The sequence below is a fragment of the Mauremys reevesii genome, linkage group 7 (assembly GCF_016161935.1).
Source record: "Mauremys reevesii isolate NIE-2019 linkage group 7, ASM1616193v1, whole genome shotgun sequence".
In the NCBI taxonomy this organism is placed as follows: domain Eukaryota; kingdom Metazoa; phylum Chordata; order Testudines; family Geoemydidae; genus Mauremys; species Mauremys reevesii.
Genome location: NC_052629.1, coordinates 68,934,778 through 68,960,494, shown reverse-complemented (window position 1 = coordinate 68,960,494; position 25,717 = coordinate 68,934,778). Strand labels below are relative to the sequence as shown.

The 25,717-nt window shown below is 44.2% G+C and overlaps 1 pseudogene; it reads right to left on the bottom strand.

Moving 5' to 3' along the window:
* Positions 1-3,598: 3,598 nt before the first annotated feature.
* LOC120409518 lies at positions 3,599-11,683 on the bottom strand (annotated as a pseudogene).
* Positions 11,684-25,717: the final 14,034 nt, after the last annotated feature.

Here is a 25,717-nt window from a genome sequence, read left to right as displayed (position 1 = left end):
ATTAAGATGAGTGATGTGGAAGCTGCAGGATGTATATCATTCTGAAGAGGGTACCTGAAAGCTGCTTCCTTTTTATGCCTGCTAGATTTGATGGAAGAGCTGATCCGAGGTTTGTATATGCTGTTAGAAGCCATGGCTGAGTTTCAAAAAGGATTTGAGCAGATGATGGAAGGAAGGTGAGAGGAAACTGAAGAGAAAACTCAAGACTCGATGCAAGCTAAACTGAAGAACTGTGAGGGTAGGCTGCTGGATGAGGAGAGTGGCCAGTGGAAGCATGTGACTATGAAAACAAGGCAGAGGAAAAGACCGGCTAGTGAACAAGAAATAGAGCTGAGGAACAGGTTTGCTGAGCTGGATATAGGGGAGAGTCAGGCAGTAACAGAAGATGGGTGGGCAAGGAGAAAGAGAAGAGTAGGTAGGCACCCACAAGAAGAGGAGAAGAGTCAATGGAGGTAGCCAGAATTCAGAGCCCCAGGAGGAAAGAGGATGACTTGCCAAAGATTACAAGTGAGAACAAGGCAGGGAGACTTGCAGCCAGAGGGAACACAAGGGGGAAGGCTGGAGAATTGAACCAACACCAGGAAGAGGCAGGTCTACATGACTGAGAACTTCCTACTGTAACCCTTCTGCCGGGCCGAAACGATAGCAGCAAGGGCCGGGTTCAATACATAGGGGTCCCTTCCCCACAACATAATGCAAAACCAGCTCGAGCCCCCACCCAGTGACCTGGGAAAATCTTACACACACCCCGGGGCGCCTCGAGGAGGCAATATTTCCCTTCTCGCAAGCGCAGAGTCTTGGTGTAGCAGAAAAGGTTTAATACATGATAAACAACAAGCATTAAATTGGGAAAATACCTCAGCTAGAGTTCATAGGTCAAACCGTGAGCAAAGACCCACCCCAGCAAATTGGGCCATGTCCTTCTCTCGGGGCCCTTGAGTCCAGCAACCCCCAAATCACCCACAGTCCCAAAAGTCCCACAATCCAAAAGTCTCTGTCCTGGGTCAGTGCAGCCCCAGAGTTCAAGAGTCTCTCTGCAGAGGTCCCCCTCCCCAGCCTGGGTAGAAAGGGGCACCTTACGTGGTTTCGGGGCCAACTGCCCTGCCTCTTCGTGGGGTTCTGCTTCCACTAGTCGTCCCCGCAAACAGCTCAGCTCCGCTTGCTCTGTGGGCTGCTCCGCTCTGCCAGCTGCTCTGGTCCACCAGCTGTCCTGTGAGCCACTCCAGCCGTCCTCACGAGCTGCTTGGCTCCACTCACCCAGTGGCTGCACAAACTGCTCCACTCTGTTCTGCCAGCTGCTCTGCTCCACGGTATTGCTTCAGGCTCCCCCAGTCATTAGCACAGTACTCAGTGCTCTCAGCTCAGCAAGTCCAGCTCCTCAGTGATTTCAGCTCTTAGTGATTCCAGCTCATAGTAGGGGAGCCCCAGTGCCAGTGAGTTCAGCTCAGTAACCTCTATCTAGATTCTCAAGGGAATCAAAAATTAACTCTGACATTCCACAGTGGAGAGAAGCATAGGTGGAACTGGTGCTTCTGGCTCACTCAAGAAGCCTACACCACCCAGTACAGATATCTGTCCACAGTCTCTCTCTTTCAATGGGTTTTGGAACCCATGTGCCCCATCTAGCAAGCGCTATCCAGCTGACAATGAAACCCCCCATCACAAGACAATTTTGTAGTTCCCCATTTACCCAATCAGGGTGACAACATTTCATTCCTCCTGCCCCAATAACAATGAAATTGGGGCTCCCACAGCTGTGAAAATAACCATCCCATGCTGCTTTGCGGTATGCTAAGTGGGGTGGGAGTGCCCATGCAAATAACTGAAATGCTAATGCGAATACTTGAAACTTCCACTCTGCACTCCCCATAATCTACCATCAGATGTCAGGGTAGAGCTCATCCTGACTCTGCTTACACTACTAAGAAGAATAGACAGGCCTGTCACTGGAGTTGATCCAGAGAACTGAAGGCTGTGCTGTTTGATGGGAGCTAAGATATGGGATGTGGACCCGAGGCTGAAGTGGATTCTAATCAGAACAGGAAAGAATCCATAAAAACATAAGAACATAAGAACGGCCGTACTGGGTCAGACCAAAGGTCCATCTAGCCCAGTATCCTGTCTTCTGACAGTGGCCATTGCCAGGTGCCCCAGAGGGAATGAACAGAACAGGGAATCATCCAGTGATCCATCTCCGTCACCTATTCCCAGCCTCTGGCAAACAGACGCTAGGGACACCATCCCTGCCCATCCTGGCTAATGGCCATTGATGGAGCTGTCCTCCATGAATTTGTCTAGTTCTTTTTTGAACCCTGTTATGGTCTTGGCCTTCACAACATACTCTGGAAAGCAGTTCCACAGGGTGACTGTGTGTTGTGTGAAGAAATACTTCCTTTTATTTGTTTTAAACCTGCTGCCTATTAATTTAATTTGGTGACCCCAGTTCTTGTGTTTTGAGAAGGAGTAAACAACACTTCCTTATCTACTTTCTCTACACCAGTCATGATTTTATAGACCTCAATCATATCCCCCCTTTTCCAATCTGAAAAGTCCCAGTCTTATTAATCTCTCCTCATAAAGATTATGGCTATTCTCTCTCTCTCTCTCTCTCTCTCTCTCTCTCTCTCTTTTTAAATAAAACAGAAAGAGATTTGACTTACCATGACCAGAAGGTTGTAAATCCTGATCGATGCCAGGAAAGAGGATTTCTAAACACTCCAGAAATTGCTGGCAGGTTGACTCCCCTTTTTTTTGTATGCGAATTAACAACTTCCTGATTTTCATCACTATGTCCTCTTTTTGATAGAAGCTGTTGTACTCCTCCTCTGTGATGATGGACTGGGCAAGTAACTCATCCAAGATGTTATCAGGCTTTCTTTGAATAATTTGTATCAGCTCTTTGCATTTGATGCATAGAATCCTGTATTTGTCACCAGTGGCCATTATCACTGAATCACAGGATCTGCAGAGGTTTGCTGTTAAAGGACAGAAGACATAGGATTTGTGAAGCTGCTAGAGACAGCTTCAGTTTAGCGAGTAACACTCTAGGAAAGTGCCTTGTCTGTTATCATGAGATTGGCCATTTAAACAATTTGAGAGATGGACCCACCAGGCTCCCCTCTTTCCTGTTGAAAATGGAATAGTTCTGTAATAACTACTGGAAATTAGCTATAGCAATGCACTGGGGGTCAGGAAAACTGGGTGTTTCCCATGGGGTTGAGACAGGGCCAACTCCAATAATGCTGCCAAAAGTGAACTGCAGCTCTGCATCATTCACACCTTCCTGCCTCACTGTTTCAAAACTGCTGTGGCTCTGTCCCTCCTTTTACCCGTCTTTTTACCCGTGTTTTGCTAGTTTGAGTTACGTTAGTTGCATAACACAAGTTGATATAGCTTTGATATACTTACCACGGGGTTCACACTGCACTGGGTCAACAGAAGACGCTCTCCTGTAGACTCCCCTTACTCATCTCGTTCTGGTGGAGTCAATGCCGAACTGATAGTCTGTTGATCCAGTGGGTCTTCACTAGACCTGCTAAATTGTCCCCCGGTGGATTTATCACCGCAGCATTGATCCACCCCGTAGGGGAGACAAGCCCTATGTGTGCAGAGAAGCCTTTGAAGGATTTGGTTGTCCTATTCTGACACCCTTTGGGGAAAAATGGGCCCTCAATTTTGTCTCTATTGCTCTCCTCAAGGAGTCCTTCACATCCTTGTTCCTCAAGCTGTAGATGAGGGGGTTCAGCATGGGGATCACCATTGTGTAGAACACGGAGGCCATTTTGTCTGTGTCCAACGAGTAGTTGGCACTGGGTCATAAATACATGAAGAGAATTGTACCATGGAACATGGAGACAGCCGTCAGGTGGGAGGTGCAGGTGTAGAAGGCTTTGCGTCTGCCCTTGGTGGAGCGGATCCGCAGCATAGTCACAATAATTAAGATGTATGAGATGAGGCTGGTCACAATGGTGATCACCTCAATCAGACTGCCAAAGAGGAAAACAAGTAGCTGATTGATAGAGGTGCCAGAAAAGGAGAGCGTTAGAAGTGAGTTGATATCACAGAAAAAATGATTCAGCATATTGGAGTCGCAATAGGGTAATTTCACTTATTAGTGTAGCCCCACAGACTCAATGGAATGCCTCGCATGAATAACATTAAGGAATATGTTCAATTTTGTGGGACTGGTGCCTTAGACAGTAGTAGAATCCGTGGATCTCCATTATACCTGGGAGCAATAACATGGTTAGAAGGAATGCATAGTTTGCATCACACTCTCTGGTTATTGGTTGACAGTTTCTCACCGAAATACACCTCCATGTTTTTAAATCATTGGCTACCAGGTAGTACACATTATGCACATACTTTCATTGAGAAAATATTTCAAAAATGGAGCTTCCAAATTTATCCCTTCTGGACACTACAGCCATGCTGACTAAATCCTGTAGCTTCTTGCTCTTTGGCTGCTGAAAAATTACCACACCTACACTTCTAATGATCAGACTAAAAATGTGTAGTCAGGGGTGAATATTTGTGAGAAAATTAACAACAGTGAACATATTTTTAGAAACATATATTCATAATGATAAGAAAAATATTCTATGTATAGATTGATCTTTTAACCTGTCTTTATAGAGATAAGAAACTGCCTGTAAACCTGTTTCATTGTATGTCAATATCCTCAATGAACCTCTTTCCTCACCCCATATCACAATAGTGATTGCCAAATCATATAATTGTTAATTGTACTTAGCTCATGTTGCACATTCCAGTTTGTGAAATTATCGGGATGGCTTGGTTCTCATTCATAACACCCTGGCAATGTAAAAGGTAGTGAATGTTTAGTGTGATCATTAGGTATGTATGTGTGGTATGTTTTTTGTGGCCAAAGATCAAGAAAAAGTGTGTGTGTGTGTGTGTGTGTACATATTCATACACATGCCGTACATACACACACGTGTCATTTATTTCTTTACCCACTCTTTGGTTTTGGCCAAATAGCATGTCAGTCGGTCAGCATTCAGACTAATATTACAAATAAGTGGGCTGTAGTCCACAAAACCTTATGCTCAAATAAATTTGTTAGTCTCTAAGGTGCCACAAGTACTCCTGTTCTTTTTGCGGATACAGACTAACACGGCTGCTACTCTGAAACAAATAAAATGATTATTCAACTTCAAAGGCAGCTTGCTTAACATGCAGTTCTAGATAGAAGATAGAAAGGAAGAAGGACTTTTCATCAAATGCATCCAAGCAAAGAACAATAGGTCATTTAGGGCTGGATCCTGCATGGATCTGAGCATTGTTCCCTCTGTCCAGCAGAACATTTAAGCAGGTGCATAACTTTTCACAGAATCAAAGAAATGTAGGACCTGAAGAGGTCATCTAGTCCATCCCCCAGTGCTTCTAAACCTTTCATCATTTTTATTGCTTTCCTCTGTGCTGTCTCCAATCTATCTCCATTTTTCCTGAAGTGGAGCACCCAGAATTTTAAGCATGTTGATTTCAATGGGGCTTCTTACATTCTTAAAGTTGCTTAAAGTTAAGCATGTGCTTATATGTTTCTTTGGATTGGGGCTAATGTGCTCAGTACCTTGCTGGTCTGAGCTCTTCTTCTGGATGAGCTGAGAAGTTGGGAAATGTCTGTAGCTCCTAGGAATGCTGTTAAGAAGAAACTGGAGGGATCTGACAGCTTTATATGGCATAGTGTATGGATGTGGATGCTTAAGGGATACGAACCATCATGTTTCAGGACTAAAACGAATCTCTAACTACTAGAGATCAGGGCAAGATGAGGGAAGGGCTGATTATTCCACACTTGCCTATTGAAGGTTATTAAACCTTCTTTTGCAACGTCTGGTACTAGCCACTATCAGAGACAAGAGACTAGATGGAGCTCAGGTCTGATCCAATCTGGCAATTTCTGTGTGTTTAATCAGTGTTTCATAAAAATGCTTCTGCAGACCAAATTCCTTCTAAAGAGAGAATCTGAACCAGAGGTCAGCTAGTTACATTAGAGCAAATTTCTACTAAGCTATTTCCTACCCCACTTTTAAAGGAAGTGCGGGATTGATGGCCATAAATTTTTAATGCTAAAAGAGCTCTCCTGCCTGTTCACAGATCTCAGATCCTAAAAAAATAAATCTATCTATCTATCTATCTATCTATCTATCTATCTATCTATCTATCTATGTGCAAGCGAAAAGTGCTCTCAGAAGAGGCTGTAGAATTCCCCTCTATATAATTCAAGGAAAGATGGAGTTAAAAACATCAGAGAAAAGACTAATGTAAACAAATTCTACATAATGCTCAGTATAGCATCTGAGCTGACCATATCAATGAAAGCCCATTCTATTCACAGAAATGATTTATTTTCATTGGACTGAGCCTTTGTAGACATTGTCTCTGCTCGGCAAAGGAGTGATGTTCTACAAAGTGTTAATGAACATGCACTCCAAGGTTCCGTGCTCAACACAACCAAACCTCCACATGGCACTCAGAGAAAGAGCTGAGCCTTACACTGTGCCTTGAAAACTCAGATTTTGAACGCGTGGAAATGACCTTCAGGATTAGAAGACTCCCCCGTGAGAATGTTCGACCATCATTCCTCACTTATTTAATCTTGGCCCCATTGAAGTCTATGGCAAAATTCCCATTAGTTTCAATGGCCCAGGATTTCCTCCTAGGTGTAATATCCCCTGCGATTTAGTGGACAGCTGCATTTGGCAGTAGCTGTGCTTCGGCTGAGTTTCTCATGGTAGAGGTCCACTCCAACAGTCACCCAAGGTATGGACTATAAGAGACAATTCATGTGAAAGACTCAGAACAATCTCCGGACTGTTCCCACATGGCTGCATTATAGATTCAAATGATCAACAAGTTGCCTTCTGCAAATTTCTGCCTTGGGCAAGATGACCTGAAAAGAGCTATTTCCTGATGTAACTAACAAAAGGAGATTTCAATTCTATTGTAATGGAAATAATGTTCACTCCTACCTTCTGAGAGATGTCATCTTTCTTGATTTCAAAGTATAGGATGGAGGTATGTTCATGTTTGGCATAGCATCATTTGGGAGAGGATCCCTGTAGCACCTTTGAGCTCTGATCATCAAGACAAGCAAGGGCAGACTCATTAAAATACAGCGTATGTCTCTAGGGGACAGGGGATAATCACATGCAGATGCATTATCGTTAAAAGTTTTGCAAAGGTTTTTGCCACTGGGAGGATATGGGCTCTGTGGCTGACGTAGAACCCATCCCTTGCCTCCCCAACCCAGCACCTGCTATAGGAGGCAGGTTGGAGCAATCCAGCAGAAGGACAGGGTGTGGCCAGACTGCACTATTTTGTGGTTATACTGTGCTGGTGTAGTTGCCCTGAGTAGGTTTAACATCATTCTCATCATTGATTCCCAAGTTAGGAAATACCAGAATGAGCATTACCTATGCAACATTAATTCTGCAATATATGAGGCAGGGATCCTATACACAACAGACTCCTTCAATACACAGCCCCAGAGCAGAAAATCCAGTTGTCAAAGGTAGCTGTTGCCATGGCAGCCAGGGTGCTAATCATTCTCCAAAAGTATGAAAATGAACCGCAAGGAGGGAGAGCTGAGTGGTGGGTTATCTCTGATGTCACAATGCAACTGCTCAGGCAACACCAGTGGGCAGCAAATGTGTGGAGTGTATGTGTGTTGGGGGGGGGCAGGATTTACCAGTGTTCCTGTTTTCACAAATTTCCTAAAGAAGCCAACAACATAACTATACAGAATGCACATTAATGATGATTCCACACACATGATAGTCACTGAAATTTGATTCAAATCCCTCATGGCGTGTTTATAAACAAGGGTTCCAAAAAAGGAGAGATCTTGTAAAATAGAAAATGTTGATGCTCTGGTGTATTTGTGGTTGTATTAAAATTGAATACTGTGACTTTAAAGTTTGGGCATGGTTCCTGGACGTGCTTGCATGCTAGGGAGCTCACTCAGTAGGGCAGCACACAATCGGGGCTTAGCAGCAGTCAGTCAGAAGATACCCAGTGAGTTGTGCCTCTCTGTTATAGGCAGTAGCCTACGATCTCTCCCTCTGATTTTTGGGTTCTTACGTGTTATTGTTCTGGCTCCTAAGAAACAAATTAGCGAGACATTGCGAACGTCCAACAAGAGTATTTTATATTTTCTCTAACTTGTCTGCTTGTGTGCCACAAAACATAAAAGGCACAATCTCATAAAAATAAACTTATGAAGCCAAATGTCCTTTTGAAACAAAAAAATGGAAGTATTTCATTCTGATAACGTTGATCTTATTGAAGCACTTCACTTTTCCTTTCCCTTTCACAGGGAGGATCCTAAATTAGGTTTCCCTAAATCCATGATTGGAATAGTAAAGCAAAGCCTCACTAGAAGCCAAGCAGCTTGGAAAGAATGGGATGATCACAATACAATAAAACCCTGCTTATCTGATCCTCTATTATCCGCTTCTGCGTATTAACCCAACAACCAGCGCACACAGGTACAGAAGTGAGCAATATCTGCTATGTATCAGAGGGGTAGCCGTGTTAGTCTGGATCTGTAAAAGCAGCAAAGAATCCTGTGGCACTTTATAGACTAACAGACGTTTTGCAGCATGAGCTCTTGTGGGTGAATATCTGCTATGGTCACTAGATGGTGCTGCAGCCTCGCACTTTCCCATTCTTCTGATTATCCAAAGTTTTGGTTAACCAATCTGGCCCTGGTCCCAATTCGATGGGATAAATGGGGTTCTGCTCTCTTTGTGAGCCATCATTTGATGCAGGTGATCTGCTGCTGGTGTTACTCCTCGTGGAAAAGTACAAATTACAAAACTGATGGGAGGGGCCTTCTGAAGTGGTAGGGAGGGGTCACGCTGTTACCTGCAATGTAAACGGGCCCCACAGCAGAGCTGCACCTCGGACTGTGCATATAAACAGGCTAAAAGTGCATCACAATAGTGAAGCCATTGTCAAGATGATATTCTGTGCAGAGGATTGTAAGACAGCCCCTGTTACTGATCTGAGGCCTGAATGCCATTGAGAGCATTGAAGTGTGTGAAGAGGTCACCGTCACTGAAAAGACAGAAGTTATGGCTGTGCTGCAAAGTCACAGGCCTGACTCACAAAAGTTACCTAAGATGAACACTGTGGGATTACAACCTGCACCCAGCAAAGCATCCCACAGAACTGGTACATTGTAGCAGCAAGGTCATAATGAGATGGCAAGCCTGCTGGATAGGGAACAATTAAAAAGTCAAACAGTCTTTGGGTTGAGGAGGTTGTTTTGCTGATGTTTACAGGGAGCTCCTCCCCAGTGTGGGGGGCAGAATGGGAGAAAGCACGAAGGGGCCTGTTTGAAGATTTAACAAGGGAGTGATGGAGGCTAGCATCATGGGCCATGTAACTGCGAACACTGTGTGGCCTTAGACCAGGGGTGGGCAAACTGCCCCATCAGCAGGCACCACCCTGGAAGCTCTCATTGGCTGTGGTTCCTAGCCAATGGGAGCTGCAGGGGCGGTGCTTGGGGCACGGGCAGTGTGTGGAGCCTCCTGGCTTTCCCTATGCATAGATGCCAGATTGGGAATGTGCCGCTGCTTCTGGGAGCCACACGGAGACATGGCACTCATGTTTTTGTCGCTCTTATCTGGACTCTCTGCAATTTGTCCACATCTTTCCTGAAAAGTGGTGCCCAGAACTGGACACAATACTCCAGTTGAGGCCTAATCAGCGCGGAGTAGAGCAGAAGAATTACTTCTTGTGTCTTGTATCAGAGGGGTAGCCGTGTTAGTCTGGTTCTGTAGAAGCAGCAAAGAATCCTGTGGCACCTTATAGACTAACAGAAGTTTTGCAGCATGAGCTTTCGTGGGTGAATACCCACTTCTTCGGATGCAAGCTGTTTTGCTGCTTCTTGTGTCTTGCTTACAACACTCCTTCTCTTACCTCCATATTACAAGTGGCAAACAGAGGCAAAGGGAGACTAAACCCAGGTTTTTTAAAGGTATTTAGGCCACATAAATCCCATTGATTTCAATGGGAATTAGGAACTGAAATCCCTTTAATTTGCTCAAGGTCACAAAGGAAGTCTGCAGTGGAGGCAGAATTTAAATTCAGCCCCCTCAAGTCTTAGGCGATTGCGATAACCTCTGGACCATCCTTCCTTTCTCTTGTGTCTGTCTAATGATGTGTTTCTGTCTATCTAATCCCAGACGTAACCATGCCTCTGTTTATCTAGCCCCATAGAAAAACATCCGTCTGTCTAGTGTCTACCTGGCTGTCCCCAAACAGAACCACCTGTCTGACTATCTATCTATAAAAACACCTCTCCATGTACACCTCCCTTCATTTAATTGTACAGCGATTTTAGGTGGGAGCTGTAGGAACTGAGATAATAGCAGTGGCAAACGGAAATAATTACAGTCTGAGTATCTCCTCTTTATATCATCTTCTATGTTAACCAACATAGTTCAAAAGGTAGTGGAACAAGCAGGGGGAGATGCCTATAGTGCAGAAATCACATATCAGTGCATAAAGGAGAAGCTCTAACACAGTTACTGGACACTGTTTTTCAAGGGAAATGGCGCCTTCCTTCATTATCTGCCTCAAATTCCATTTCCATATTGTTTTCTCCTGTAAATCACATGATGATAGAAATTTCTGCATAATGACTTAAGGAGTGATAACTAGCTCATATCTGCACTTCAGTACTGATCAGGAAAAACAGTCCCCATATTTACATACAGAGAGGAATAATTTTCTGGTGTATTGTCCTCCTCAGAGCATCCTTCACCTCCTTGTTCCTCAGGCTGTAGATCAGGGGGTTCAGCAGGGGGATCACAAGGGTATCGGACACGGCCACCATTTTCTCCCATTCCACTGAGCTGCCAGACGAGGGTCATAAATATGTAAAGATCAGGGTCCCATATAAGAAGGAAACAACAGTCAGGTGGGAGGTGCAGGTGGAGAAGGCTTTATGCCTTCCTGCTGTGGAGCAGATCCTCAGGATGGCAAAGATGATGTAAGTGTAGAAGATGACGATGATGAGAATGGTGCCTATTGTTTCTATGGCTGCAAAGAGGAAATGCACTCGCTTATTGATGCAAAAGTCAGAGCAGGCAATTTCTTGGAGTGGGCAAATATCACAGAAGAAATGATCGAGGACATTGGAGTGGCCGAAGGACAGACTGAATTCAGTACACGTATGCACAGTGGCATTGGCACAGGCACACAGGTAAGAGCCAGCCACCAGCTGGAAGCAGACTCTCTTGGACATGATGACATTATAAAGCAATGGGTTGCAGATGGCCACAAAGCGATTGTAGGCCGTCACAGCCAGGAGGCAAAGCTCATCGGCACAGAAGGAGAAGAGAAAAAACTGAACCACACACCCAGAGAAATAAATGTCTTTACTCTTCACTAGGGAACTGAGCATCACCTTGGGGGCAATCACAGAGGAGGAGACAACATCTAAGAGTGACAAGTTGCTGAGGAAAAAGAACATGGAGCTGTGGAGTTGGGAGTCAACGCTAATCAGCACAATCATCCAGACATTTCCCACCAGCGTGCAGAAATAAATGGCAAAGAAGAACACAAAGAGGATGTTTTGCAGCTTTAGAATGTCAGTTATTCCCCGGAAAATGAAGCCAGTCACTCTGGTGCAGTTTCTGGGAGCCATTTCTCCTGTCACTGCGCTCTGTGTCAAAGAAGAGGCAGAGGAGGCGATAGAAGCAATGGGTACCACACAAATAAATCTAATGTACAGTGGAGACTCGTGTTATCTCTTAAGAGATGCCGAAACAACAGAAATTCAATTTAGTCATAGATTCCAAAGCCCAAAGGAACCATTTTAATTATCTAGACCAGTGGGTTTTTTTCTCATTTGCGGATGAATCAAAAATTTTGAATGGAGGTCGAAATTGTAGACATAACCTGTGCACCTATCCCCTTGGAATTTTTTGAGCTTTTATGAATAAAACCCCAAATCCAAACTATTTTGGCACTGGTATATTTTGGCTGAAATCTGAGGTATTTTGGTTTTTAAATGGAGCAACTGGGAGATGTAGTCGAACCAACAAGACTGGCCTATAAAGGAGAATGGAAGCATGAGGAACTTCAGCTAGACAGATCAACATGTGACCTACTCAGTGTTGAAGGTGTTTCAGAACAGGTCAGAGAAACACCCATCGGGATGTTTACTTGATGTTACTTCGTCTTGCCCCAGCATGGGGAGCCTGACTTGACTACATGAGGTCCCTTCCACCCTACATTGCTAGGACTCCTGAATAACAAGATTTGTATTTATTATTATTATTTTATTTTATTTTTTTGTAAAAATGCTGACATTTCCATGGAAAAGTTCAATGAAAAAGAGATTTGTTTGTTTTGTAAGAGGAGGGCAATTTTCATCTATTTCCTAGGAATGTAGTGTTCCCACTCACTGTAGGAGGGTCTGATCCAAAACAGATTGATGCCAAGGGGAGTTTTTGGGTCAGGCTATTTGTTAAAATCAGATTTAATCATCTTTCCAGCTAGCAGAGTGAGAAGCAAGGCAAGGTAACACTCAGTGTATTTGAACCTTCTGCACTCCCTAAAGGAGGATATCTTCAAGGCAAATAGATTAGTAAAATTCACAACTAATTATAAATTTATATGAACTCAAAGAGGAAAAAACACTTCCTCTTTTATTGAACTATTCAGTATGAGATTTTGAATGCACTGAAATCACGAAATTGAAAACAGGGTCTAAAATCCCAAGATGTTTGTGACAGCTTTACCTGCCTTTAGCTGATTAGTAGAAACAACATCTATAACAAAATGGCATGACCAGTACACTGGCCAACTCAGCCAATGCAAAATACAGCCAAACCCACCCAACCATCTCTCTACTTGGGCTCCTACCTGAAATCTCTTTAAAGATAAAGTTATGGAGCCAGATCCTGAGCTGGTATAAACTGGAATAGCTGGTGGACTTTTCATTCGAGCACTTTAATACTTTGAGTTCATTTTTGGTTAAAGTCTTGCAACTAAAAAATAAAAACATGGTGAACAATATATTTGCATGAATAGTCAGTCATTTCCCTGAGATATGCTTCTTTTGCACAAACTGGTCTTCTTTGGCTGCTTTTTATTATAGCTCCTAAGTTTTTTTCAGATTTGCCCATCTATGGTTATGAACAAGGTCACCAATAACAAAGTTTCTCCATGAGACAAAGAAACACCAAAGCTAGGAATCAAAATTTCCATATGGAAATGGAAGCATAAAGTCGCACTCATCTGGAAGCCCTCTTTCCTAGTAATGTGGCTACTTTGGTACTTGATTTCAATGTGAAAAATTAAAATGCACGTGCACACACACACACATACACACACGCACACATGTTTCAATTGTCCTGTTTGGACTAATCACATTTCACCATAATAGGAACCCATCAGAAAACATCAAGAGAAAAAAAACATTGTATTAAACAGACTATTGAAAAATAAAGGATTTTTCCACAAAATGTAATATTAATATATTATTATATATGTTATCATTTCCAGGTTTCAGAACTGATCCTAAAACATCATCAACTCTTACCTTGTTATAGCAACACAATATCCAGAACACTTCCAAATGCCGTGTTCCCTCTTAACTGTGATGTAATGTGGGATAGAAAATAAATTAATTCAAGAATCGTTTTCAGGTAGAAAGAGCCAAAATTGCTAGTAAATTAAAATATCTAACCTCTAAGTGAATCACACTAATACTGTAGCTATTTAGAGAAACTGACCTGAAAGACAATGGCAGAGAAAAAGAATTACTTTAAAAAGAAGGAGGTGAGCATTTTGGAATTTCCAAAGTCTGCTTGCTTCAAAGCAATTGACAATTGCAAATGGTTTTTTTTCCAAGTCAGCATTTTAGAAATGCAATGCAAAGTTGGCAATTGAAAATATAACTTTCTTATTATGAAACTAAAAGGCCAGATGTCACCACAGCCACCTGATCTATGGCAGGGAGGTGCTTGGAGTGGTAGATTTAAGCCTCATATTAGCACTCTATCACCTTATCATAATTAAACCAGGAGCTATGCTATTTATAATAAGTCAATTAAAACCACAAACTAGGAATAAACTCTGATTAAGTTCAATGAACAGCATTCTTGTTGAAATCAATAAAATTATGTTCACAATCGTTCACTGTATATTAACTGAGGAGATATGAATGAAGAGCAAAGTTAAGCAAAGGGAGCTGAATTAAAACTATGGGTGAGACCCTCATGCCTGCTCTGGCTCCTTACACAGCCTAAAACTGGAGTTCTGCATGGGGAAGCAGAGGCAGCAAGTGAGTTTGGAAAAGCTTCCACTTCAAAAGGAAAGGACCCTAATGAATACTAAGTAAAGCATCTCTCTCTCTCACTGCATGTGAGCACGGCAGAATCTTATCATCCTTTACAACCTACGGCTACAAATCTCTGTAATTTACCATGAGTGAGTGGAGACAGTGGGAGGACCAGCCTGTCCTTCTCAGAAGATATTTCTTTAGCAGAGTCATAAAGCAGCTTCCTAGAGAATACCCACTGATCTCCACCTAAAGGGCCACAATGAATTGCAGGTCAAACAGCATCAAGAAAGATGGTCCCCTTGGAAGCTAGGTGGGTCCAGATGTTTCTGTTCCTTTTCCTGCTTCAAACTAAGAAGAAAACTCAACTATGCAAGAAAGATTTCATTCCATTATTGGTGTGTATCCACCCCAAACCCATGAGACCTTCCATGGGGGCAGAGAATGGTGCACTGGGGAAGCCCATTCCTTACTGTAACTGTCTTTTTTCACAATCTTCTCTCTCCAGGGCTGTCGACTGGGAATATTTCACCAGCACAAAACCCACTCTGGGAAATTTTAAATGAAAATGTTTGATATTCAAATAAATGAAGCACATTTTTAGAGAAAAAAAAGAAAAACCCTCCATTAAACAAGATTCTGTGAAACCAAGGGGTAATTTTAAACAGACTATTTTCATCTTCATATGCACAGCATATGAAATCTTTTAACTCAGTACAGCACAATGGACCAGACACTCAGTTGGTATAAATCACCGTAGCTCTGCTGATGCTGATGGATCCGTGACAACTGACGCCAGGTGATGATCTATCCTGATATTCCCAAACTCTGACATGCAGCGTTCAGGATAGTTTAGGCAGTTGGTCCCATTTCACTGCAAGTTATTTTGTGAGAGAAAATGAAGACAACATTTTGGGGTCAAAAGCATCAGTACTTTGAGAACAGAAAAACAATCTTTTCTCTTGGTAGACAGAATGGATTTTGGAGCTTTCCTCGGGTATTATAACTGAAAGAAAAATAGACCACTCACTTTAGTCTTTGCCCCGTAATGTTAAAACTTGTTGCAAGAGAAAGATCTCTCTTTCTTGAACTCAAATGGATTGTGTAATTGGAGGTGGGGTTTATTTGTTCTGCCAACATGAGAGGACAGAATTCATAGAATACCAGAGTTGGAAGGGACCTCAAGGGGTCATCTAATCCAACCCCCTGCTCAAAGCAGGAAGAAACCCCAGACAGAATTTTACCCCAGTTTCTTAGATGGCCTCCTCAAGGATTGAGCTCACAACTCTGGGTTTAGGAGGCCCATGCTCAAACCACTGGCCTATCCCTCCTCAGAGTGCTAAAACTCAGGTCAGGCACAGGTGGGGTGTGTGTGTTTTTAAAATACCAGTTGCATCTCCCAGCAGCAGGAGGTAGTTAGACACCAATATATGGTCTTCAAATATTGTTCAAGTTCTTAGACATGTTGATGCTTCTCTTTGTCTTTCCCTCTGTTTTATGCAGTTCATATATCTGACAATCCCCCCTAGCAAGAAGCACGTCCAATCACAAATACACTTAGCAAGGCAAGATTTTAATCAATATCTGCCAGGATTACAGCTCTGAATATGGTTTCTTTCAGAGCAGCAGTACACAGCCAAAGGGCAATGAGCATTCTGCTGCTCAGCGCTGAGAGAGAAGGAAACATTAGAAACAGCAGCATGAGAGGGTCCAGGACTCCAGTAAAAGGTCAGGAAATGCAGCTGCACATGCCCGTCCAATTCAGAGCTTGATTGAGCGCTGTCAAGGACCCTCAGTAAAGAGCCTGTCATGCCACATGCCATTTAGCTGAGCCCTGGCGGGATCCTTATCAGGCAGGATAACGAGGGCGATGCTGCAGCTGGGAACAGTGAAGATCCTGCCAATGTCCCTAAAGGCCAGGATGTGACCTCAGATTATATCAGGAGGACCAGTTTGGAGACGATATCAGCGAAAACTCTGGAAAGGAGGATGTGCCTGGCCAGAGACTGGAAGTCCAGGACTGGAGTCCTGTTGGTTAGAAACCAACAGGACTCCACTGGCCATCACATACAGTCCCCAGCTAAAACCCCTACAACGCATCATCAGGAATCTACAACCCATCCTGGAGAATGATCCCACACTTTCACAGGCCTTGGGTGGCAGGCCAGTCCTCACCCACAGACAACCTGCCAACCTGAAGCATATTCTCACCAGTAACTGCACACCACCATAGTAACTCTAGCTCAGGAACCAACCCATGCAACAAACCTCGATGCCAACTCTGCCCACATATCTACATCAGCGACACCATCACAGGATCTAACCAGATCAGCCACACCATCACCGGTTCATTCACCTGCACGTCCACCAATGTAATATATGCCATCATATGCCAGCAATGCCCCTCTGCTATGTACATCGGCCAAACTGGACAGTCTCTAAGGAAAAGGATAAAAGGACACAAATCAGATATTAGGAATGGCAATATACAAAAACCTGTAGGAGAACACTTCAACCTCCCTGGCCACACAATAGTAGATCGTAAGGTGGCCATCCTGCAGCAAAAACTTCAGGACCAGACTTCAAAGAGAAACTGCTGAGCTCCAGTTCATCTGCAAATTTGACACCATCAGCTCAGGATTAAACAAAGACTGTGAATGGCTTGCCAACTACAGAACCAGTTTCTCCTCTCTTGGTTTTCACTCAACTGCTAGAACAGGGCCTCATCCTCCCTGATTGAACTAACCTCGTTATCTCTAGCTTGCTTCTTGCTTGCATATATAAACCTGCCCCTGGAAATTTCCACCACTTGCATCCGAAGAAGTGGGTATTCACCCACGAAAGCTCATGCTGCAAAACGTCTGTTAGTCTATAAGGTGCCACAGGATTCTTTGTTGCTTTTGAAGTCCAGGTAGTTACTGCAACTCTCTAACCCCTCACTCCCATGGTTTTCTAGAGAAATTGTACTTTCAACACTGAGGATTTTGTAGGTTATGACCAAATAATTTACTCTCCTTGATATTATGCCATGCATTGCTGTGTGTATGTCTGTGGAGTAGTGAAGACACCACAACATCTGCATGGCCTCCTCTACCTTCCCTTCCCCTCCCATCCACCAGCCTCTGCTGGGCACAATCCAAAGTGGATGCAGGGCACTGGGGGGAAAGGTTTCTGAAAAGCCAGCTTTGCTGTTTATCCAAGAGTTCAGAGTATGGGCTGTACGGCTTGTGCTGAAGCCCATGGTCTTTAGCAAGTTCACAACTAGAAATCAGTGCCCCTCTGTCCATTTCTCCGCAGGCAGGCAAGTGGGGATAGAGGGGTTCAAACACCGCTTGGATCAATGCTCTCCATCCTAGCTCAGGCTTTGGTTGGTTTCCTTCATTTCCCCCCAGTCCAGGTAGCTTATTCTGGGAAGTTTCTCAGGCAGCATGAATTCTCAGTGGCCTTTCAGGAGAACTGGGAGTGCAAACGTGCTAGGACCTCCATAATAGCCAGGTCCCTACCAAATTCAGGGCTCACTTTGACTAATTTAAAAACCCTCTGGCCTTGAAATTGACCAATGTCACCATTTCAGATGTTTCCACCTGACATTTCATGGTATTGTAACCATGGGGGTCCCGACCAAACTGGGAGAATGGGGGAGTTCAGAGGTTGTTGTAGGGGGGTCACAGCATTGCCACCCTCACTTCTGTGCCGCCTTCAGACCTGGGCTCCAAGGGCAGCAGCCAGCAACCTTTCTGAAGCCAGAGGAGGTTCCCAGATGTGCAGGTGGGTTCCTGTTGTTGGGAGCACCTCAGCTCCTACCTACTACTTGGGAGCACCTGGACTCCTACCATTTTCGGGGCATCCAGAGAAATGGACCCCTGAGCCCCAGAAGGAACTGCAAGGGAAGCCCTGAGCCCCCGCTGCAGATGCCGGGCAGAAGCCCCAAGCTCAGGCACCCAGAGCGCCGGCAGGAGTGGAGAGGGGCATGAAAGTCCTGAGCCCAGTGCCCCAGCACTGGCTGACCCCACAGGAGGCCAGAGCTCTGAGTCTGGGCACCCAGAGACGTGACTGGAGCAGAAGCTGCCAAGGCCAAAGCCCTGAGCCCAACGCCGGGCTGATGCAGTGCATTCACTTCTGCAATGCCTCTGCAGGTGCGTCTGATATCCCCACGGAGAGGAAGTCCTGTCACCAGACCGGCAGAGAAACAGCTAGGAGGCCCCTACTGGGTTCTCCTGGCTGTGGGGATCCCAGCAGGATGGGGAGATCGGATTTCACCGGGCAGGGCTAATTCAATCTAGCCAAAAAAGGCACAACAAGAACCAACAGCTGTCAGTTGAAGCCAGAGAAATTCAAATGAGACATAAGGCACACATTTTTGACAGTGAGAGAGATTAGCCACTGGAACAAATTACCCAGGGAAGAGGTGGAGTCTCTGTTTCCTGGTGTCCTACCATCACAACTGCCTGTCATTCTGGAAGGTGCCCTTTAGTGAATTACAAGAAATTGGGCTTAATATTGTTACCGGCTCAAAGAGCCCAAGGCGGAGCAACAGCGGGGTTCGTTGCCCGGTGTGCGTCGCACTAATTATCACACCAGGGTAGAGAAACAAAACCAGGTTTATTTGTGCACAAAGAAAGGTGCCAGGGAGAAAAGCATTCTCAAATCCTGCACCCCCGCTCACAGGCGGGGTCCCAACATTTATACCCCCCTTGTTTGTGTAAGCCTTTTGTTCAGTTTTCCCCCTCACCTCTCCCTTCCCAGCAACAGCTACATTAGGCATTACATTTCAGCGTGTTAGAAAAGGTTCTCATGCACAAGCTTATCTGTGGCCTTCACAGAACAAACGCATACAGATTTTCCTTCCCCCTCTTCCCCTCCTCCCCGCCGCTTCTGCTGTTTCAAACTCCTACATTTGCAAGCGGAGATTGCTGACAGCTACACATTTTGCTTACAGTCTGTTAGCATCTTAGGCTGGTTAAAGTTCACAGCATGTAAGAACTTTGGTTCACTTCAGGCCCAAAGTCACAACTTTGGTTTACTCAGGCCTAGTGGCACCAACAATTCCCCCCTTTGAGAATACTCAACAAACTTTTGGCGAGTTTTCTCAAACTTTAAAAACAAAAAACAATGAAGCTTTACAGATATATGTACAACTGCTCTTTTGAGCTTAGTTACCCCCAACCCAGGAATGAATGCATGGACAAAAGAGTGGAATGTTCATTTAACAACTAAGGGATTGGGACACTGACTATAAATCAGGTAGGTATACCAAGTGGTTTAGTTTCCCAGATGTCTTGGTGAATAATTTAGTCCCATAAGCATGCTCCCCATGGACCCAGCAGGATTCGGTATGTGGGAACCACACCCACCCTAACCGGTCCATATGCTTGGAAGGAGCACTGTGAATGTCCCCACTTCCATCCAGAAAGTGTCCAAGTATGTCTTCATGACCACAGATCAGATGGTACTCCTGATGCATCTGTAAGGGCAGTGGGCCAAGTCTGGTCTAGATCCCACTGCAATACCTTCCCGGCCTCAGTGATATGCAATACCATCTCTGTCAGTAACTTCTGGGTCATAGAACTAAGGGCTGAAATGACATGTAACTCACCAACTCCAGCTTGTACTTAAAATAGCTGAGTTTCAAGAATAAGGCTAGTAGCCTTTTCTAGTTGGCCCAATTTCTTATCATGTTCTTGGCTTTTAAGATATTGGCCCTAGCCCACAGGGATCTGCTCAATTCTCTTTCTTTCCAGAGGAAATAACCCAGGGCCTCTGTTGTGCTAATCTAATGGCATCCCCTTGTGAGCAATCTGGGTATGTAGAAGTGATTTGAAAACTGGATAAGGGCAATGTCATTACATACTGAAGGATTTATCCAAAACACAGGGCACAGCCTGTAGATTAAACCCCAAAAGTCAATTAATACCACATTCCCAATCATGGGTCCCATAAATTTCTTCCTGCCAGTGTACAATTCTTTGTTTCTTCACCAGGGTCAGTTCTCAATGTCCTTTTAGTCAGGAATTCCTGGACTTTGGCAATGTCAGTGGAGTGAGTGTTTCTTATTTTTTCCCAAAACAATTGTGGTTTAGCATCCTACAGGGGAGAGGTTTCCAGCACATATCACCCTGTAATGGCTTTGCTTTTTCTAGAAAAGTCTAAAGGCACAGTTGGTCTGTCAGTGGACAAGGGAGAGGTTGTCCAGAAGCTGTCCAGAAGCACAGTAGAACTAGAAGAAAGAATAGGCTAATCATCAATAGGAAAATTCTTCTGATGTGGAGGGGTCTTTTTGCAGTGAGAATCCTGGGTCCAAGCAGTCAGTCTTTGGCACTTCACAGCAGTGTTGGTAGACAGCAGGACTTGGAAAGGGCCTTTCCAGCGTGGAGCCAAGGCAGTCTTTCGTTGATGGATCTTTATGTAGACCCAGTCTTCTGGTTCCAAGGAGTGGGCAGGGCTGCTAGGATCTTTGGGTTGTTTCTTCTTTACCTGTGAGAAAAAAAAACCTAACACATTGCATTAGTGTCTTTGCAGATTTTACAAATTTTATAGTTGCATGGGCAAATTTAAGTTCCCCCTTTTTCTGGTTTTTAGCCAAGTAATGGTTCTTATACTTATTATTAGTGCCAAAGGAAGGGCATCTGGCCACTTTAAGTTTGTCTCAGCACAAAGCTTGGCCAGTTCATTTTTAGCATGTTAACTATTCTTTTTTTTCTTCAGTTAACTCATTCTTTTTCCTTTTCCCATTTTTTTCTTTAACCTATAAAGGAAACTTTTACTTATACACCTTTTGTTAACAATGAACACATAGACAGTACATTAGTCTTATTTAATGTATGCCACATATACCCTTTCACTAAAATAACCTTATTACAGAGCTTTAGAACAACAGGCCAGGACAAGCACACCCACTTTGATGAGTTCACTCAATACAACCTCTAGTACAATAGCTTTCACCATCCCCAGCCCTCTGGCTAGAAGTCTGAGGTAGCCAGAAGGATCCCATGTACAATATGGGGAGTGGGTTAACTTTCCATGTCCTTGCTTTTAAAGACTGTTAGTATGAAAATTTTAATAACAATTCTCAATTAAAAGATTTGGCTAATAAAGTTTCTTTCTCTTACTTAGGAAAATGTATTAGACTTTAGTATATCACATTTTTCTGATATATCCAAACACTTTGTATTCTAAATTGAACAAAACAAGTATCTGCATTTCAATTTAACACTGCCACTTGATTTTAAATTAGACCATTCCATAAAAATATTAATCACAACAATTTTGGCAACGAGACAAAACACCACAAGACAGAACATAGAACACAAAGCATAATTGTTACTCTGTCAGTAAATGCATGATATTGTTGAATGCTGTTCAGCTGGCATTAGTTTTCTTTGATTATCTGAAAGACAAAGCAAAAGTCTATCCCTTCTGGGCAGTCAATTATTACTTAAAATATACAAATACTCTTGTTAATTCAGGAGAATTACCCCATATTTTCTTTGCCTGAATTTACAAACATTTGAAAGACACCAAAAACTTTTCTCTTTAGCATTTTTACAAAGTACAACTGCTGTTCCCTCCAGCAACTAAAGAGTTAACTTTTCACTTTCCCTTAAAAATCACATGCTCTTCCCTTAAATCACTTGCTTTTTCCTTCAGCAGCCACTTACCAATTCAAATCACCATTTCAAATATCCTCCTGAGTATTTGAAATTTCCATGCTTATACTCACTTACTCCTTCTTTCCACTGCACCCTCAAAAGTTTCCAACCTGTTTTCCCATCTCTCTGTTGCCTGCCTGCCTGGGCCCGATCCTGCTTTTCTCGCTGAATCGTCCCTATCCTGGACACAAACTTATTCCATTACCAGTTTAGCTAGGAGGGTGGGCTTCACAACTAGCCCCCACCCTTCTGGTCTTTTCCCTAAAACATTTTATTCCCAAAACTACTCAAGTCCTCCCTAGTAACGCTTGCCACCTGGCAAAAATACACGGCCATTGGGTAAAGGCCATTTACTTAACACACCATCCAAACTCCTTTGGGGGTCTACCCAGAGACCCACCCATTTGTCTGCTGACACTTAAACAGAAAATAAAATTACACAGAGAGCAGAGAAAATTACAGTCTAAGCCAGATTTTTCCACTTCTAGTACATTGTCCGTCACGGGGGGCGGGGGGGGGCGGGACAGAATTATCTCAATACAACCCCAGAGCTTCATCGCACACATGGCTTCCACCCTGAGGAATTACGAACGAGAAGTTCAGTTCCGCCCACACCCCCAACGCCCAAATAAACAGCAGAAAAACCAACAGTAACCGGTTAAACAGAACAGAGCTAAAACTAGATAGTGCACCAAAACCAGATAGTGTCTCCTTATTCTATTAGGGCTCACCTTTAACCATACAATCCTTATCATATAATACCAAACAATACCAAACACAGCAAACATAAAATAACAAGGGTAAAACAGATGGTGTAAATTCTACAGGGCTCCCCAATTCTCTATTGCTCACCAAACTGTGACAAATTTCTGTTACCAATTATCCCTTATGTCAGGTGATCAAACTGACATTGCAGGATTGGGGGGGGGGGGTAGATAGAGAAATCACACCATATATCCAAATTTTAAAGCTTCATTAAAAATAATAAAACAACAATGGAGAGTATTGGGAACACTCCCACATCACTCAGGAAAAAATATGAATGCCCCAAGCCTTAAGCCACTTTAATACTTACACATATCCAGACTGGCATGTCTGTGTATAATGTTCAGAGAAGGCAAATAGGTGGACGGGAGATTATCCTGTATACAGCTTGTCCAGCATTTCCAACATGCTTCCACTCTTGGGATGGCTGTTCTTTTACACCCTGGAATCTCCTGCGGCGTCTCTTTCAGAGATTCCAGTTCAGGTCAGCTGCCTGTCCGGCTTCAGGGTTGCAAAAACTGTTGGATCTCACTGAACCGTTAAGCTTTGCAAATGCAATCTCAGTTCTGTAATTTATACTGTTTTTTTGGTTTGCTTTTGTCTCTGTTTTCCACAACCAGCTGGGGCTGAAAGCATAGTTACTTAGCATAGTTTGTATAGGCTCTTGACCTTGTACGCAGAGCAGCTCTCTCTTTATCTCTGGGGTTAGCCGAGTTTCAAATTAACCCGTTCCTAGACAAATTGCTCACACTGTGTCAGAGGCTTTTCTTTGTGATTAAAAGCTCCTCTGAGATATATGATCTTATCTAGATTGAAGATACCTTCTAATGGGCACTGTTTAGATGGATTTTCACACATGTGAAGATTCCAATTCTCTAAATACCTGCAGGTTTTAGGACCATAATGTACGTACATGTACTATGCTGGGGTACCCTTAGGGGATGAGGTAGAATTTTTAGACTGTCCCTTTACCCACTTTCCACTTACACACACAGAGAGGGTACCCTGTCCGCACTAGCAGCTCATAAACTAAGAATCTCTCCCTACAGAACATTCACACAGGGGAGACTAACGAGGATGACTGACTTTCCTACATCCCCTTTCAGCAAAGAGCGTCGGCTAGTCTCTGAGAGACACAGCGCCGTATACTCTAATTGCATCCAATGAGATGATCAGACTGTCAGTAGCCCACACGGAAAGGAAGGGGGGGAGGGAAGATGGGTTCACACATTCCTAGACCCAGGCAGCTTCCTCGCCGGACGATGCCAGGCTGAGTCAGCCCACCGTGGGTCGGATCTCCTAAAGATCCACTAGTTACTGGGCTTGCGTTAGACTACTCCTGATCATTAGCAATCGCTTCACAGGGCAATCTGGGCGTCTTCCAGCAACGAACACTCACACAGGTATACACACACACACACCAAGGCCATTGTTTCCTATTACCACGATGCATCTTATCTTGCTGCACAGTCAATAAATTCAAATGGCATGAGCCCAGCAGAGACAGATATTCCCACGGACAGTTCTCCTCCCAGTGCAGCTCTGGGGCATATGATGAGGGATTTTTACAAGAGCTCTACATACAAACAGCTTCAGAAGCTACCCATTCGCTGACAAAACAGAAATAATTGAAGGATCATGTTGTAATTAAGTGATCCTTCCGGTGGCCACCTTTTCTGGCTCTCTAACTGATACTGAGGCCAGTCTACTGTACAAAATCTTTTCAGTTCACTTTTAGTCATTGGATCTGATTCAAACACTCTCCAATTCATCAGAATGCATTCTAAGGGTGTACACCATACACTGCCTGTACTCTGTTCCTGCCCCATACCATGGGCTTGCCCTTGAGCCACTATAGGACGCTCTCTTGTCTAGTGGGAATTACAACGGCTGGGCGTCCCCAGCCTCAGGCAAAAGTCCACACCACTGGACTGTTCCTACCTTACCACAGGACCGGTTCCTCACCGTCGCCCGCAGCTGCTTCTCCACTATCTGAGTGTGTTGCACCATTGTGTCCTCCAAGGTCAGCCTGACGCGTCTCTGCCAAGGCCCCCGGTAAAGGCACCGGTGCGCGCTGGGCATTGGCTGTGACCTTCGTCCACTGGCCATTGGAGGAGTCCGGGCAAGGCACAATTTTGCCTCGAGCCCACCCAGGGACGCCAAAACTGTTGCCGGCTCAAAGAGCCCAAGGCGGAGCAACAGCGGGGTTCGTTGCCCGGTGTGCGTCGCACTAATTATCACACCATGGTGGAGAAGCAAAACCAGGTTTATTTGTGCACAAAGAAAGGTGCCAGGGAGAAAAGCATTCTCAAATCCTGCACCCCCGCTCACAGGCGGGGTCCCAACATTTATACCCCCCTTGTTTGTGTGAGCCTTTTGTTCGGTTTTCCCCCTCACCCCTCCCTTCCCAGCAACAGCTACATTAGGCATTACATTTCAGCGTGTTAGAAAAGGTTCTCATGCACAAGCTTATCTGTGGCCTTCACAGAACAAACGCATACAGATTTTCCTTCCCCCTCTTCCCCTCCTCCCCGCCGCTTCTGCTGTTTCAAACTCCTACATTTGCAAGCGGAGATTGCTGACAGCTACACATTTTGCTTACAGTCTGTTAGCATCTTAGGCTGGTTAAAGTTCACAGCATGTAAGAACTTTGGTTCACTTCAGGCCCAAAGTCACAACTTTGGTTTACTCAGGCCTAGTGGCACCAACAATTTGATGCAAAGTGTGTGAAATGTCACAGCCTGTGAAATAGAGGCCAGATTAGGAGACTGAATTGTTTCATAACCTCTATGAAAAGCTCAGTGTGGTGAGGAACAGACTCTGCTGTTTTACTGGATAGCCTGCTTGCTCCCCAGAATCAATAATGAGCAAGTGGGGTGATCCGGGGTGCAGCTCAAACATCCAGCTGGGCTTGCCAGGGGCAGATGTCAGGCCTGCAAGGGAAAGGTGGGTGTGACAGTGACTTCACAAAGGCCTT